The sequence below is a fragment of the Callithrix jacchus genome, chromosome 17 (genome assembly GCF_049354715.1).
Source record: "Callithrix jacchus isolate 240 chromosome 17, calJac240_pri, whole genome shotgun sequence".
Taxonomy (NCBI): Eukaryota; Metazoa; Chordata; class Mammalia; order Primates; family Cebidae; genus Callithrix; species Callithrix jacchus.
This window is the reverse complement of record NC_133518.1, coordinates 9186284-9199627: the sequence shown is the minus strand read 5'-3', so window position 1 is coordinate 9199627 and position 13344 is coordinate 9186284. Positions and strand designations below refer to the sequence as shown.

Here is a 13344-nt window from a genome sequence, read left to right as displayed (position 1 = left end):
CCTCTTTTTTTAATAAGATTTTACAACAGCTTCACTCACTGATATCGTGGTCACAACACTGGCCACTGAAAACGATGCATCAACATCTAACTCTAACACATCTGATGACCCGAGACTTGATTATAAGCCTGATGGCACTGATTTCACCTCTGCGGCCTCCTATATATCACCTGCTGCCATACAGCCCTCCACCTCCACAGATGTTTCCTCTGCCACACCATCTGCCACCACCGCTGTCCTTATTTCTCTTCCTACAATAACATCTGCTTCACCTATCGAAGACATTGCCACCACCACGCCTCCTGCCCTAAGCACATTCTCTCCTTCCAGCGCTGCTCATTCTGCCACCTCCACAGCTGAGGTCTCCACCACACTTGCTAGGGTGTGCTTTGGTAGTCGAATGTAGTACAGCAGAAGCAGTACTGGAAGAGGAAGTCAGATCTGTGATGATTTCACGGATGATCATTGTGGATGTTTCTGTGCTAAGGGCAGCAGAAATAGCAGAAGTCATAAACAAAGAATCTGTGGTGGTGTCTTCTAAGGTTGCAGAGGTGGAAGTAGTCATTTTCATGGCAGCTGTGGCCACAATGGCAGGGTTAGTGTTAGCAGCCTCTGAAGTGATAGATGTAGGGTTGGATGTCATTGTCAATGTAGAGACAGATGGAGAAGCAGTGGAAGGGCTAGTGAAAGCCTGTGCTGTCATGGAGGCAGCTGCAGTGTCCACAGCAGTGGAGGTGGTACTAGTGGCAGCAGACATGTTAGGGAGAGTAGATTTGGTGATGGAGTTAGAAGCTGTTGAAAGAGTAGTGGTGGAGGGAGCCAAAGCAGTTGAAACCACAGATGTGGTAGACACATCCACTGTACTGGAGGCAGCTTCCTTGATGAGAGGGGTTGAAGTGATTCTGGGGGCAGATGTGACTGGAGCAGCTGTTGTGGCAGCAGGTGTGTTTCTTGCTGGTGTGTAGAGAGAGCTGTGTTTGTGGCTGATTTCTTTCTCTGAGTATCCATAGCTTTTAAGGTACTTCCAGCCAGAGTTGCAGTAGTGATTAAACATGGTATGACTGTACTGACTATTGATGCAATGGTAGTTGTGGGTGTCGTGGTAGATGTAGACTGAAAAGCTGATGCTGTGGTCATAGGAGATGTAGTTTTTGTCAAAAAAGAAAAAAGATTTTACAACACAAATCAAGAATGTCGGTTGAAATGAAATAATACAAAAAAATGATTTTGCTAGTTTTACTCTCTATTACTTAGACTGAAAAAGAGATAGCAACTTCTGTGTATGTTTAAATCCCCCACTTGGGGATTTGTTTGAAGTCAAATTCCCAATCAAGCCTTTGGATACTCTGGCTTCTGTTGTGGGTTTCGAACTGGCACAGCTTCTGTCTGCATTACCTATGCCTTCCTTGGGGTCTGCACTGAAAGCCTTGTGGATTTAGAATGGATTAATGCTGGCATTTGGGGGATTACAGATAGAACATGAAGAAATTTTATTTCAAGTAAGTACAATGCATGTATTTCATTTGTCTTCTTTCCTGTGATTCATGAAGAAGAAAAGAAAAAATATTTTGCTACTTCTGTTGAAATTAAATGACCGAAATTATGTGATCATGATTTTAAGGATTTAGTTTTATACATTTGCATTATAGATTTCCCATAATCAACTAAGTTAATTTTAATTCATTTGGAGAAAGCGTTTTAATATGTTTCTTGCCCAAATCTTTTATCCACTGAAAGGCAGACAGGGTATCAGCTAATTTTGTTTCTTCATAGGTTTGGCTGAGCTATTCAAATTAGCCAAAGGCCCACTTATTTTATTAGCCTAAGTATTCATATCTGATTAATATTTGGACAGTGTTTAGCTAGTAGTGAGAAAAGGAGTTTTAAAAATTAGCCCTGTCATATTTTAGGGAGCAGTTTAAAATGTGAAGAATAACCTCTAACTGTCTTCATAAAGCAACTAGAAAATTAGCTCAGTTTAAAATATGCCACAAGATAATTAAGAAAGAACAGTTGAACTATATGCAGATGTGGCTTTGTGGAAACGTACATAACCAGTGAAGTCAGAAGCTACAGATTGTCATACTGACCCCACCATAATTTCTAGCTATTCAAAGTCGGGCAAGTTATATAACTTCCGTGAGTTGCAGTTTTCTTAATTGTAAAGTGAGGGTAATCATACTGACCTCAAAGGCATATCACAATGAAATGAGATACATATGCGAAAGTGCCCGGCAAAGAGAATTGCAAGCTATAAAGAAAGGCATGGAATGGAAAGTCTTATACAAGGATGAGGAAATGAAGGGAGAGAGAACATTTGCTTTAGAGGGCAGAGCTCTGGTGGTCAATTTCGTTCTTTTCCTCCCTCACTTCAAACTCCCCCAAAAGGATTTAAACACCAGGCTTCTCCAACTCTTTTCTTTTCTCCTGGGCCCTTTTCACTTCCAGTGGCATGTTTCTCTCCTGTCAGTCTGTCTGCGTTTTCTAAGATAGCGACAGAGGGCCTTGCCACTTCTCTAGTTCTCAGGCTTGTTCTTATTCAAATGTGCAGAATGAGGCCCAGAGCAGCCAGGAGAAATAGAACTCCTTAGGGGCTTCAGGTGGCAAGGGACATGTCCACTTCCCAGACAGACGCATGTTTTCTTATCTTCTTTTTCTTCCTGTTTTCTACTTTAAGTTTTTTAAAAATGCAGGCCGAAACAATATGACCTACTTAACTCTTCACAAGCTGATGACTTCGCAGTTAGAAAGTAATTGAGAGGGTTTAGCCCAGTGCTGTCCAGCAGAAATACAATGCAAGGAATGAATATGAACCACATGTGAAAACCATTAGAAAATTTAAAATTTTCCAATGACTACATGAAATTAAAAAAAGATAGGTGAAATTAATTTTAGTAATGTATTGTTTTTAACTCAATGTAGTTAAAACATTTACTCTCATTATATAAATCAATATTGCAATTATCTCATTATTAAAGATGATCAATGAGAGATTATCCTTTTTTTTGCACATCGCAGTTTGAATGAGCCACATTTCAAATGCGTTAGTGACTACTGTATTCTACAGGCCAGTTTAGACAGATGCTCTCTCTCTCCTCTCAATGCTCTAGAAGAATTTTAGGAATACATTAAATCATCAGGACCGGATTCTCCACATCAGGGAGCTGAGACCTAGAGAGATGCCCCATGCTTTAGTGCCACAGCCAGAACCAGAACTCTTATCCCGACTCTCACTCGATACATTGTTTTTTCCCCATTGAACATCTAACTAACTTATCTGTTTTATAGCAAGGTATTGGAGCTCAGATAAGTGAAATCACAGTGCATCACAGTGGGATGGGAGGAACTGAGAAATTTCTCAAGGAGTGAGATGACAAATTCCTGACAGGATTATTTCACAGTGTGGCCTCATTCATACCACAAGAAGCGATTCTTCCACATTTTATGGAAAAAGAAACTACAAGGTCTAGTTTGTCATTAAAAAAAAACTGTAAAAATCCTTTGATATTTCATCCTGATTTTGATTTATTTGATTTTATTGAGACAGGGCCTGGCTCTGTCTCTCAAGCTGGAGTTCAGTGGCACAGTCTCGGCTCACTGCAACCTCCACCTCCCAGGCTAAAGTGACTCTTCAACCTCAGCCTCCCAAGTAGCTGGGACTACAGGTGTGTGCCACCACACCTGACTAATTTTTGTATTTTTTGTACATACAGGGTTTTGCCATGTTGCCCAGGCTGGTCCTGAACTCCTGAGCTCAAGCAATCTGCCCACCTCAGCCACCCCAAGCGCTGGGATGACAGACATCAACCACTACACCCGGCCCTCATATTGGTTTTAAAGACTCTTTTAGTGCATAGCAATGTGCTTGGCTTAAAGAATTTCTCAGCAAACATTTGTTAAATCAATTTAAGAACTCAGTAGAATAGAAAACTAAAACTAGAAGAAATATTGAAAACCATTTCGTAAAGGTAGTGATGCTGACATGCCCAGTCATTCAAGAGATTTGACGACTTTCCCCTTCCCTTTAATGGTTCAGAGGAGAGAAGTAACTTGCCCAAGGTCACACTGCTGCTAATTTTGAAGAATCCAGATCTCTCTCGACTGCCTACTGATTTTTTTAAAGACATGATTTCAACTACTCTGATGAAATGGAATTAAATCTATAGATGAGTTGTATCTTGTGAATGGAAGATGTTTGGAACCTCAGGATATGACATCTAATTTGAAAATTTGGAAAGCATTTACTGAGACAGAAAGAATGGTCTATTGCTTGAAAGTGCTGTTAAAAAGCGACAGAAATGCAATTATTTTGGATTTGTTTTAGTGCTTCAGTATTTTTAGAATTTCCCATAAACACGTCCCTTGAGGAACATACAGCACTTGGCTTGCTAAAGTAACTCAGGATGCTTTCAGCAAATGCAATTGACAGCTTGACCAGACATCTGAGTTTGTGTATGTCTGAGAAAGTCCAGGTACTTCTCCAAGATATTTTTGCTTTAGAATCTTCGGTTGAATTAAAACTTCTCCTCTTTCTTGAGCCAGAACACCTTCCTAGGGCTGAACATAGACAGACCACTGTGAAGATGGAGTTGTTTCTGTCCAGACACACTGCTAAAACTAGACTGTTCAGCACGGACCCCGATGTGTGAGGGTATGTTTGAAGAAGGTCTGTGGCGGCAGGGGCTGCGGAGTGGCATATATGCTGAGAAGTCTGATGAAATCAGGACGCCAGATTACTTGGTCGAGTGCAGTGATATTGTTCTGAGAAGTGAGGTGGAAGACAATATCCCCAGGATAAAAAAGAACAGGATGAAAAATACTGGTTTAGAAAAAAGATATGGATTTCTCCTTCCCAGACAGATTGTTAAATAGGCTTTTCTTGTTCAATGGGGTCTGGTAATGAAAGTTGACAGGATATTAAGGTTATTTCAGGTTCTACCATCTCCCAGGGTCACATAAGCCTTCTGTTATGCATGTTAATCCATCTTGGCATTCCTGCCAGGAGCTGCCTAAGTAGGGCAATCGGTTTAGTATGCACCTTCCCCTTTACAGTTTAGTTGAGAGGCAAAACCTACCCATTAGCAGAATATGCATGGAAAATCAAGTGATGCTTTTCTATTCTAAAGACAGCACCAAAATGCGTGATTAATAAGTTATGAATCTAAGAGCCGTTTCCTCAGAAATGCAAAGGAAAAAGAAGAAAGCAATACTTTGTCCTCTCCCCATCTGCTTTTCGGCATAGGGACGCCTATGCCTGCACATGTGTACATTTATGTATGTATAAAAACTGCGTCGTAAATTTAGCATCGTAGACTGGAAATACTGGTTGGTTCCTGCAAAGCCCAGCTCATATTCAGTCTCTCTTCCTCTTTAGACATACAGCTTCCTCATTTACAAACTTCCCACCAACTACCGCATTAGTTATAAAAACGAAACCATACCACAAAGAAAACACTGGAGATGTAATTAAGTCTTGGTGAAGAGGAAATGTGGAGGTGTGATTCTAGCACTAATCCATTAGTAATGGGGTGTGTCCCCACCAACAAACTCTCTTCTAGATGATTCCTTGAAGGATACTGTAAATTTCTTGTGGTTATGAAATAACCAGAACAACCTAATCTAGTTGTTATTTCAAATTTCATCTGCTTATTTTCTGCACAACTGACGACAGTAATGGCAAGAACCGAAGACTTTGGAATGAAACTGATTGGATTAGAAACTCAGCCTTTTCATTTACTAGATATGTGACCAAAGCAAGTTGTTTCAACTCTCCAAGCCTCAGTTTCTTCATGTGTAAAATGGCAATAATTGTACCTGTATCTCAGAATTCTTAAAAAGATTGAGAGAGTGCACAGTGCTTGGCTCTATAGTTGGTAATTCACCGATAGTCACTGCAGTAACAATAAACAGAAACAAAAATTCAAGATTTGTTCTAGTGAACTGTTGCTACCTTTTATCTGCCTCTTGAAGCTAGTGACTTTATATTAGAGCAAGGATGTTATATGCTCAAACCTAAGTGGTCAGTATTGAAGGAAAAAATATCTTTCTTTCTACCTGCATTTATCTATGAGTGAAGCTGTAAAAAGTGGGCTCCATTCTCTTCTCTTTTGATAAAAGCAAAATGTATTCACTCTAAGTGGCTATTAGAGGGTCCATCTCTGTACAGCCCATTCTATATAATAGGTACTCAAAGCCCATTCACTCTGACGTGGCTTAATATTTTCTGTGCGGTGACTAGTGGTGGTGCAGGCTCCTAATAAACATTATATCAACTCTTAAACCTCTGAATTTTTGAAGCAGATGCTTTCCTAACATCCTGTAAATACTCCAATTATCTGAAACTGTTGGGATTTCACCTTTGTGCCATTTTTAGAAATGTGTCCATTGAGTAATGGGCCTGTCTAATCTGTCTGACATTTATTGGCACTCAAAGTGTAGCATGGCTGGGAGATGTAGCAGAGCATGTTCTAAATAAAGCAATGGAAGCAAGCAAACTAGATCACGGGGGAAATTACAGTGTCCAAATCATTTATACACTGGCGATTACCATTTCACCTGGGCCCAGCTGATGTCACACTAGTTTCCAAAGCTCTGGGATCATTCATCAATCCAACAAAACCTGCTCATCCATGATTCCACACTGAAATTGACCAACGTGATAAGAATTACAATAGTCCAGGACAGGAAGATTAATTAGTCACGAGAAGGAACACGTGGAGAAGAAAATGTACCGGTTGGGAGAGGTTCTAGTATCATTTCTGGTATCAGTTAGCTATGTGATCTTAGGGTAATCACTTCCTGTGTCTGCCTCAGCTGCTTAACAAGAAAATGTTTGTATATCTATGTGTGTGTTGTTTGTGTGTGTGAGAGGGAGATATGATTGTGATTTTTATAGTTTTGAACAGATCAGAACATCTATTTAAAATGATATTTAACTCAAAATTTAACATATAAAATTGATTAAAGCAGAATTGATATGTTTAAAGAAGGGGACCCAGAGCAGACTAGACTTTCACTCACATATTGTGGGAGTTCTAAACAGTCTTTTATAAACACCCAGAGTTCTTTGTACCCTGTGGGAAAACCTGTGGATTAGATGTTCTGTAAGGTCTCACCAACTCAAATTTTAGTTGAGTCTAGGAGAGGTTCCTTTTCAAGATAGAATGTTGGACTTATGCAAATAATTTTTAATTTATTAATTAATTAGCAAACTATGCAAATAATTTATTGAAGTAGTTTGTTTTCAAGTCTCATGAGTCAGTGGTTTTTCTTTTTCTTTTTTTGACATAGGGTCTTTTACTCTGTCACCCAGGCTGGAGTGAAGTGGTGTGATCATAGCTCACTGCAACCTCAAGCATTCTTCCTGCCTCAGCCTCCCGAGTAGCTGGAACTACAGGCAAGTACTGCCACATCTGGCCAAATTTTTTATTTTTTATTTTTAGTAAAGACGAGGTCTTGCTGTGTTGCATAGGCTAGTTTCAAACTCCTGGGCTCTAATGATCCGCCTGCCTCTGCCTCCCAAATGGCTGTGAGCCACTGTGCCTGGCCAAGTTAGTGGTTTAATATCGTTTTTTTCTAATTTAAAGTCTCAATTAATGCAAATGCCTCTTTGTTTCCACCACCTTTTAAATTCTTGTAACAACTGGCCAAGCTGTGTTCTTCATTTTAAACTGTAAGTACTCGTTTCCATAGGGGTGGAGACGGTCCCAAGAGACCACCGCTTGACAGTGTCGACAACAATGTGAATAATTTGCTGATATTCAAGATCATAGGCTGGGCGCAGTGGCTCACACCTGTAATCCCAGCACTTTGGGAGGCCGAGGTGGGCAGATCATGAGGTCAAGAGATGGAGACCATCCTGGCCAACATGGTGAAACCCAGTCTCTATTAAAAGCACAAAAAATTAGCCAGGTGTGGTGTTGCATGCCTGTCATCCCAGCTACTCGGGAGGCTGAGGCAGGAGAATTGCTTGAAACCAGAAAACGGAAGTCGCAGTGAGCCAGGATCATGCCACTGCACTCCAGCCTGGTGATAGAGCGAGACTCTGTCTTAAAAAAAAAAAAAAAAAAAAAAAATCATAGATTTATACTGAACCTACCAGGGATTTGAGGAAATTAAAGAAATCTAAATAAATCAAATCCTAGGAAATACAAGTTCTTCCTAGTAGAGCAACCCATCGATGCCTTATTCCTGGTGGAGGAGGGGAAGGTAGAATGAATCCAACACATGCTGGGTAAGAGAAAAAACAGGCAAACTTTCCAGGCACAGAAATCTGGTGCTAGGACTGAAAAGAAAATCAAATCCTTGAGCAACTTAAAATTAGAGGCTGGACTGTAAAACATAAAGAGATCTCCAGTCTCACAGGTCTCAAACCTGGCGGAGAGAAAAGTGTCCGTTCAGCCCTAAAACATAAAAGTTAGTGGTGTACTGACTATAACTGTAACAAGGATAAGACTCGACTCATCTCAAGTTTAGCACAATACTGGCCTGACAGGAGAAGGGAGATAGGTGAATATTATTTATTTTTGTTTCTACTATTCTTTTACATATAATGTCTAGCATTCAATAAAAAATTACAAGATATGTGAAGAAACTGGAAAATGCCAACCATAATCAAGAGAAAAAAATGAAGTAGAAGCAGATCAACACACCCTGATGTTACAATTTCAAACAATGAATGTTAACACTACCGTGTAAATATACTGAAGTATTAATGGAAAAGGTGAAAAGTATTAAGTAGAGAATGTTAGCAGATAAGTGGAAACTCTAAAAAGAAATAAATGGAAATGTTATACATATAAAATGAATAAAGTGTTTGATTACTGCTTTGTGTTTTTTTTTGAGACGGAGTTTTGCTCTTGTTACCCAGGCTGGAATGCAATGGCGTGATCTCGGCTCACTGCAACCTCCACCTCCTGGGTTCAGGCAGTTCTCCTGCCTCAGCCTCCTGAGTAGCTGGGATTACAGGCACGCGCCACCATGCCCAGCTAATTTTTTGTATTGTTAGTAAAGATGGGGTTTCACCATGTTGACCAGGATGGTCTCGATCTCTTGACCTCATGATCCACCTTCCTCGGCCTCCCAAAGTGCTGGGATTATAGGCGTGAGCCATCGCGTCCGGCCGGCTTTCACAATTCTTACTGAAAAATTAAAGTTGAGCAAACTTCCCACTCGATGGGTCACAAAGCTATTGCACTCAGATCAGCTGAAGGAAAGAGCAGAGCTATCAATGGAAGTTTTAAACAAGTGGGATTCAAATCCTGAAGCATTTCTTCAAAGCATTGTAACAGGAAATGGAACATAGCTTTACCTGTGTGATTTTGAAGACAAAGCCCAATCCAAGCAGTGGCTACTAAGAGGTGGAAATGGTCAGTCAAAACAAAAGCAGACTAGTCAAGAGCTAAAGTCCTAGGAACAGTTCTTTGGGATGCTATAGACATTTTGCTTGTTGACTTTCTAGAGGGTCAATAAATAATGACATCTGGTCATTATGAAAGTGTTTTGAGAAGTCAGCCAGAGCTTTAGCAGAAAAATGACCAGAAAAGCTTCAGGTAAATATGTTAAAACTCTGAAATAAATCATCACTATTTTGTTTTAAATAGTTAACTGTTCAATTTGGGTCTTTAATTTTTTTTTTCTTTTTCCTTTTTTTATTTTACTTTAAGTTCTGGGTTACATGTGCAGAACGTGCAGGTTTGTTACATGGGTGTCCATGTGCCACGGTGGTTTGCTGCACCCATTGACCCATCCCCTAAGTTCCGTCCCCTCACACCACACCACCCCTCCAACAGGCACTGGTGTATATTGTTTCTCTCTCTGTGTCCACCTGTTCTCATTGTGCAACTCCCACTTATGAGTGAGAACATGCAGTGTTTGGTTTTCTGTTCCTGTGTCAATTTACTGAGGATGATGCCTTCCAGCTTCATCCATGTCCCTGCAAAGGACATGATCTTATTCCTTTTCATGGCTGCATAGTATTCCATGGTGTATATGTACCATGTTTTATTTATCCAGTCTATCACTGATGGGCATTTGGATTGGTTCCATGATTTTTCTATTGTAAATAGTGCTTCAATAAACATACATGTTCATGTGTCTTTATAGTAGAACGATTCATATTTTTTTGGGTATAATCCAGTAATGGGAATGCTGAGTCAAATGGTATTTCTCCCTCTAGATCCTTGAGAAATTGCCTTACTGTCTCCCACAATGGTTGAACTAACTTACATTCCCACCAGCAACGTGAAAGCATTCCTATTTTTCCACAGATCTACTAGCATCCATTGTTTCTTGACTTTAATAATTGCCATTCTGACTAGCATGAGATGGTGTCTCACTGTGGTTTTGATTTGCATGAAAATATTTTTCTTGTCTTTATTCAACAAGTTCAGTCTTCGGCACTAACACATGGAATACAGTAATAATAACTGTTTTAATGTTCTTGTCTGTTAATTTATCATCAGTGTCATTTCTTCATTAACTTTAATTGACTGGCCCCCTCCTCTCACCTCACACCACATTATAGATTCTATTATCCTTTTTTGCATGTTGGGTAACTTTTGATTAGATGTCAGAAATTATGAATTTTATTAATACATTGTTGGGTGCTCGATATGTTTGTTTTTATGTAGATATTTTTGAGCTGGAACATAGTTAAGTTACTTGGAAACAATTTGACCCTCTTGGCTCTCACTTTATTTTATTTATTTTTATATATTTTATTGCACTTTAGATTCTGGGGTACATGTGACGAACATGCAGGATTGTTGCGTAGGTGCATAAATGCTGTCTCCATTCCCATTACCTATATCTGGCATTTCTCCCCATGTTATTCCACCTCAACTCTCTACCCCTCACTGTCCCTCCCCTAATTCCCCCAACAGACCCCAGTGTGTGATGCTCCCCTCCCTGTGTCCATGTGTTCTCATTGTTTAACACCCCCCTATGAGTGAGAACGTGCGGTACTTGATTTTCTTTTCTTGTGTCAGTTTGCTGAGAATGATGGTTTCCAGGTTCATCCATGTCTCTACAAAGGACACAAATCCATCATTTTTCATGGCTGCATAGTATTCCATGGTGAATATGTGCCACATTTTCCCTGTCCAGTCTATCATCAATGGGCATTTGGGTTGGTTCCAGGTCTTTGTTATCATAAACAGTGCCACATGAACATATGTGTGCATGTGTCTTTATAATATAACGGTTTATAATCCTTTGGATATATACCCAGTAATGGGATTGCTGGATCAAATGGAATTTCTATTTCTAGGTCCTTGAGGAATCACCACATTGTCTTCCACAGTGGTTGAACTAATTTACACTCCCATCAACAGTGTAAAAGTGTTCCAATTTCTCCACATCCTCTCCAGCATGTTTTGTCTCTAGATTTTTTAATGATCGCCATTCTAACTGGCGTAAGATGGTATCTCAATGTGGTTTTAATTTGCATTTCTCTAATGATCAGTGATGATGAACATTTTTTCATGTTTGTTGAGCTCATATATGTCTTCTTTAGAAAAGTGTCTGTTTATATCCTTGGCCCACTTTCGAATGGGTTTGTTTGTTTTTTTCCTGTAAATCTGTTTTAGTTCTTTGTAGATTCTAATGATTGTTTCTTTTGCTGTGCAGAAGCTCTGGAGTTTAATTAGATCCCATTGGTCTATTTTGGCTTTTGTTACCAATGCTTTTGGTGTTTTAGTCATGAAGTCCTTGCCTATGCCAATATTCTGGATGGTTTTGCCTAGTTTTCTTCTAAGGTTTTTATGGTGTTAGGTCTTATGTGTAAGTCTTTAATCCATCTTGAGTTAATTTTAGTGTAAGGTGTCAGGAAGGGATTCAGTTTCAGCTTTCTGCACATGGCTAGCCAGTTTTCCCAACACCATTTATTAGTGGTGGGAATCCATTTATTTATTAAACAGGGAATCCTTTCCCCATTGCTTGTTTTTGTCAGGTCTGTCAAAGATCAGATGGTTGTAGATGTGTGGCATTGCCTCCAAGGCCTCTGTTCTGTTCCGTTGGTCTATATCTCTGCTTTGGTACCAGTACCATGCTGCTTTGATTACTGTAGCCTTGCAGTATAGTTTGAAGTCAGGTAGTGTGATGCCTTTAGCTTTGTTCTTTTTGCTTAGAATTGACTTGGCTATGCGGGCTCTCTTTTGGTTCCATATGAAGTTTAAGGTGGTTTTTTCCAGTTCTGTGAAGAGGGTCATGGGTAGCTTGATAGGATAGCATTGAATCTGTAAATTACTTTGGGCAGTATGGCCATTTTCACGATATTGATTCTTCCTAACCATGAGCATGGAATGTTTTTCCATCTGTTTGTGTCCTCTCTTATTTCCTTGATCAGTGGTTTGTAGTTCTCCTTGAAGAGGTCCTTTACATCCTTTGTTAGTTGTATTCCTAGGTATTTTATTCTCTTTGTAGCAATTGCAAATGGCAGTTTGTTCTTGATTTGGCTCTCTTTAAGTCTGTTATTGGTGTACAGGAATGCTAGTGATTTCTGGACATTCATTTTGTATCCTGAGCCTTTGCTGAAGTTGCTTATCAGTTTCAGAAGATTTTGGGTTGAGACAATGGGGTCTTCTAAATATACAATCATGCCATCTGCAAATAGAGATGGTTTGACTTCCTCCTTTCCTAATTGAATACCTTTATTTCTTTTTCTTGCCTGATTGCTCTGGCTAGAACTTCCAATACTATATTGGATAGGTGAGGGAGGGCATCCTTGTCTAGACCCAGATTTCAAAGGAAATACTTCCAGATTTTGCCCATTCAGTGTGATATTGGCTATGGGTTTGTTGTCAATAGCTATCATTATTTTGAGATACATTCTGTCGATACCTAGTTTATTGAGAGTTTTTAGCATACAGGGCTGTTGAATTTTGTTGAATGCCTTCTCTGCATCTATTGAGATAATCATGTGGTTTTTGTCTTTGGTTCTTTTTATGTGGTGAATTACATTTACAGACTTGTGTGTGTTGAACCTGTGTTGCATCCCCAGGATGAAGCCTACTTGATCATGGTGGATAAGCTTTTTTTTTTTGAGATGGAGTTTTGCTTTTGTTACCCAGGCTGGAGTGCAATGGTGTGATCTCGGCTCACTGCAACCTCTGCCTCCTGGGTTCAGGCAATTCTCCTGCCTCAGCCCCCTGAGTAGCTGGGATTACAGGCACGTGCCACCATGCCCAGCTAATTTTTTTTTTGTATTTTAGTAGAGACGAGGTTTCACCATGTTTACCAGGATGGTCCTGATCTCTTGACCTCGTGATCCACCTGCCTCAGCCTCCCACATGGTGGATAAGCTTTTTGACGTGCTGTTTAATCGGTTTGCCAGTATTTTGTTGA

The 13344-nt window shown here is 39.8% G+C and overlaps 1 long non-coding RNA gene across 5 annotated transcripts in view; it reads left to right on the top strand.

The window, feature by feature from the left end:
- Positions 1–13344, top strand: part of LOC144579869 (uncharacterized) — a 285308-nt gene that overhangs the window by 33004 nt on the left and 238960 nt on the right. The window contains exon 3 of one of the 5 annotated variants that reach the window (XR_013528378.1): positions 7291–8944. The exons of the other annotated variants lie outside the window; for them this stretch is intronic. This is a non-coding gene — a long non-coding RNA (uncharacterized LOC144579869). Of the gene's footprint in view, positions 1–7290; positions 8945–13344 lie in introns of those variants that run through there. 5 annotated transcript variants of the gene reach the window in all.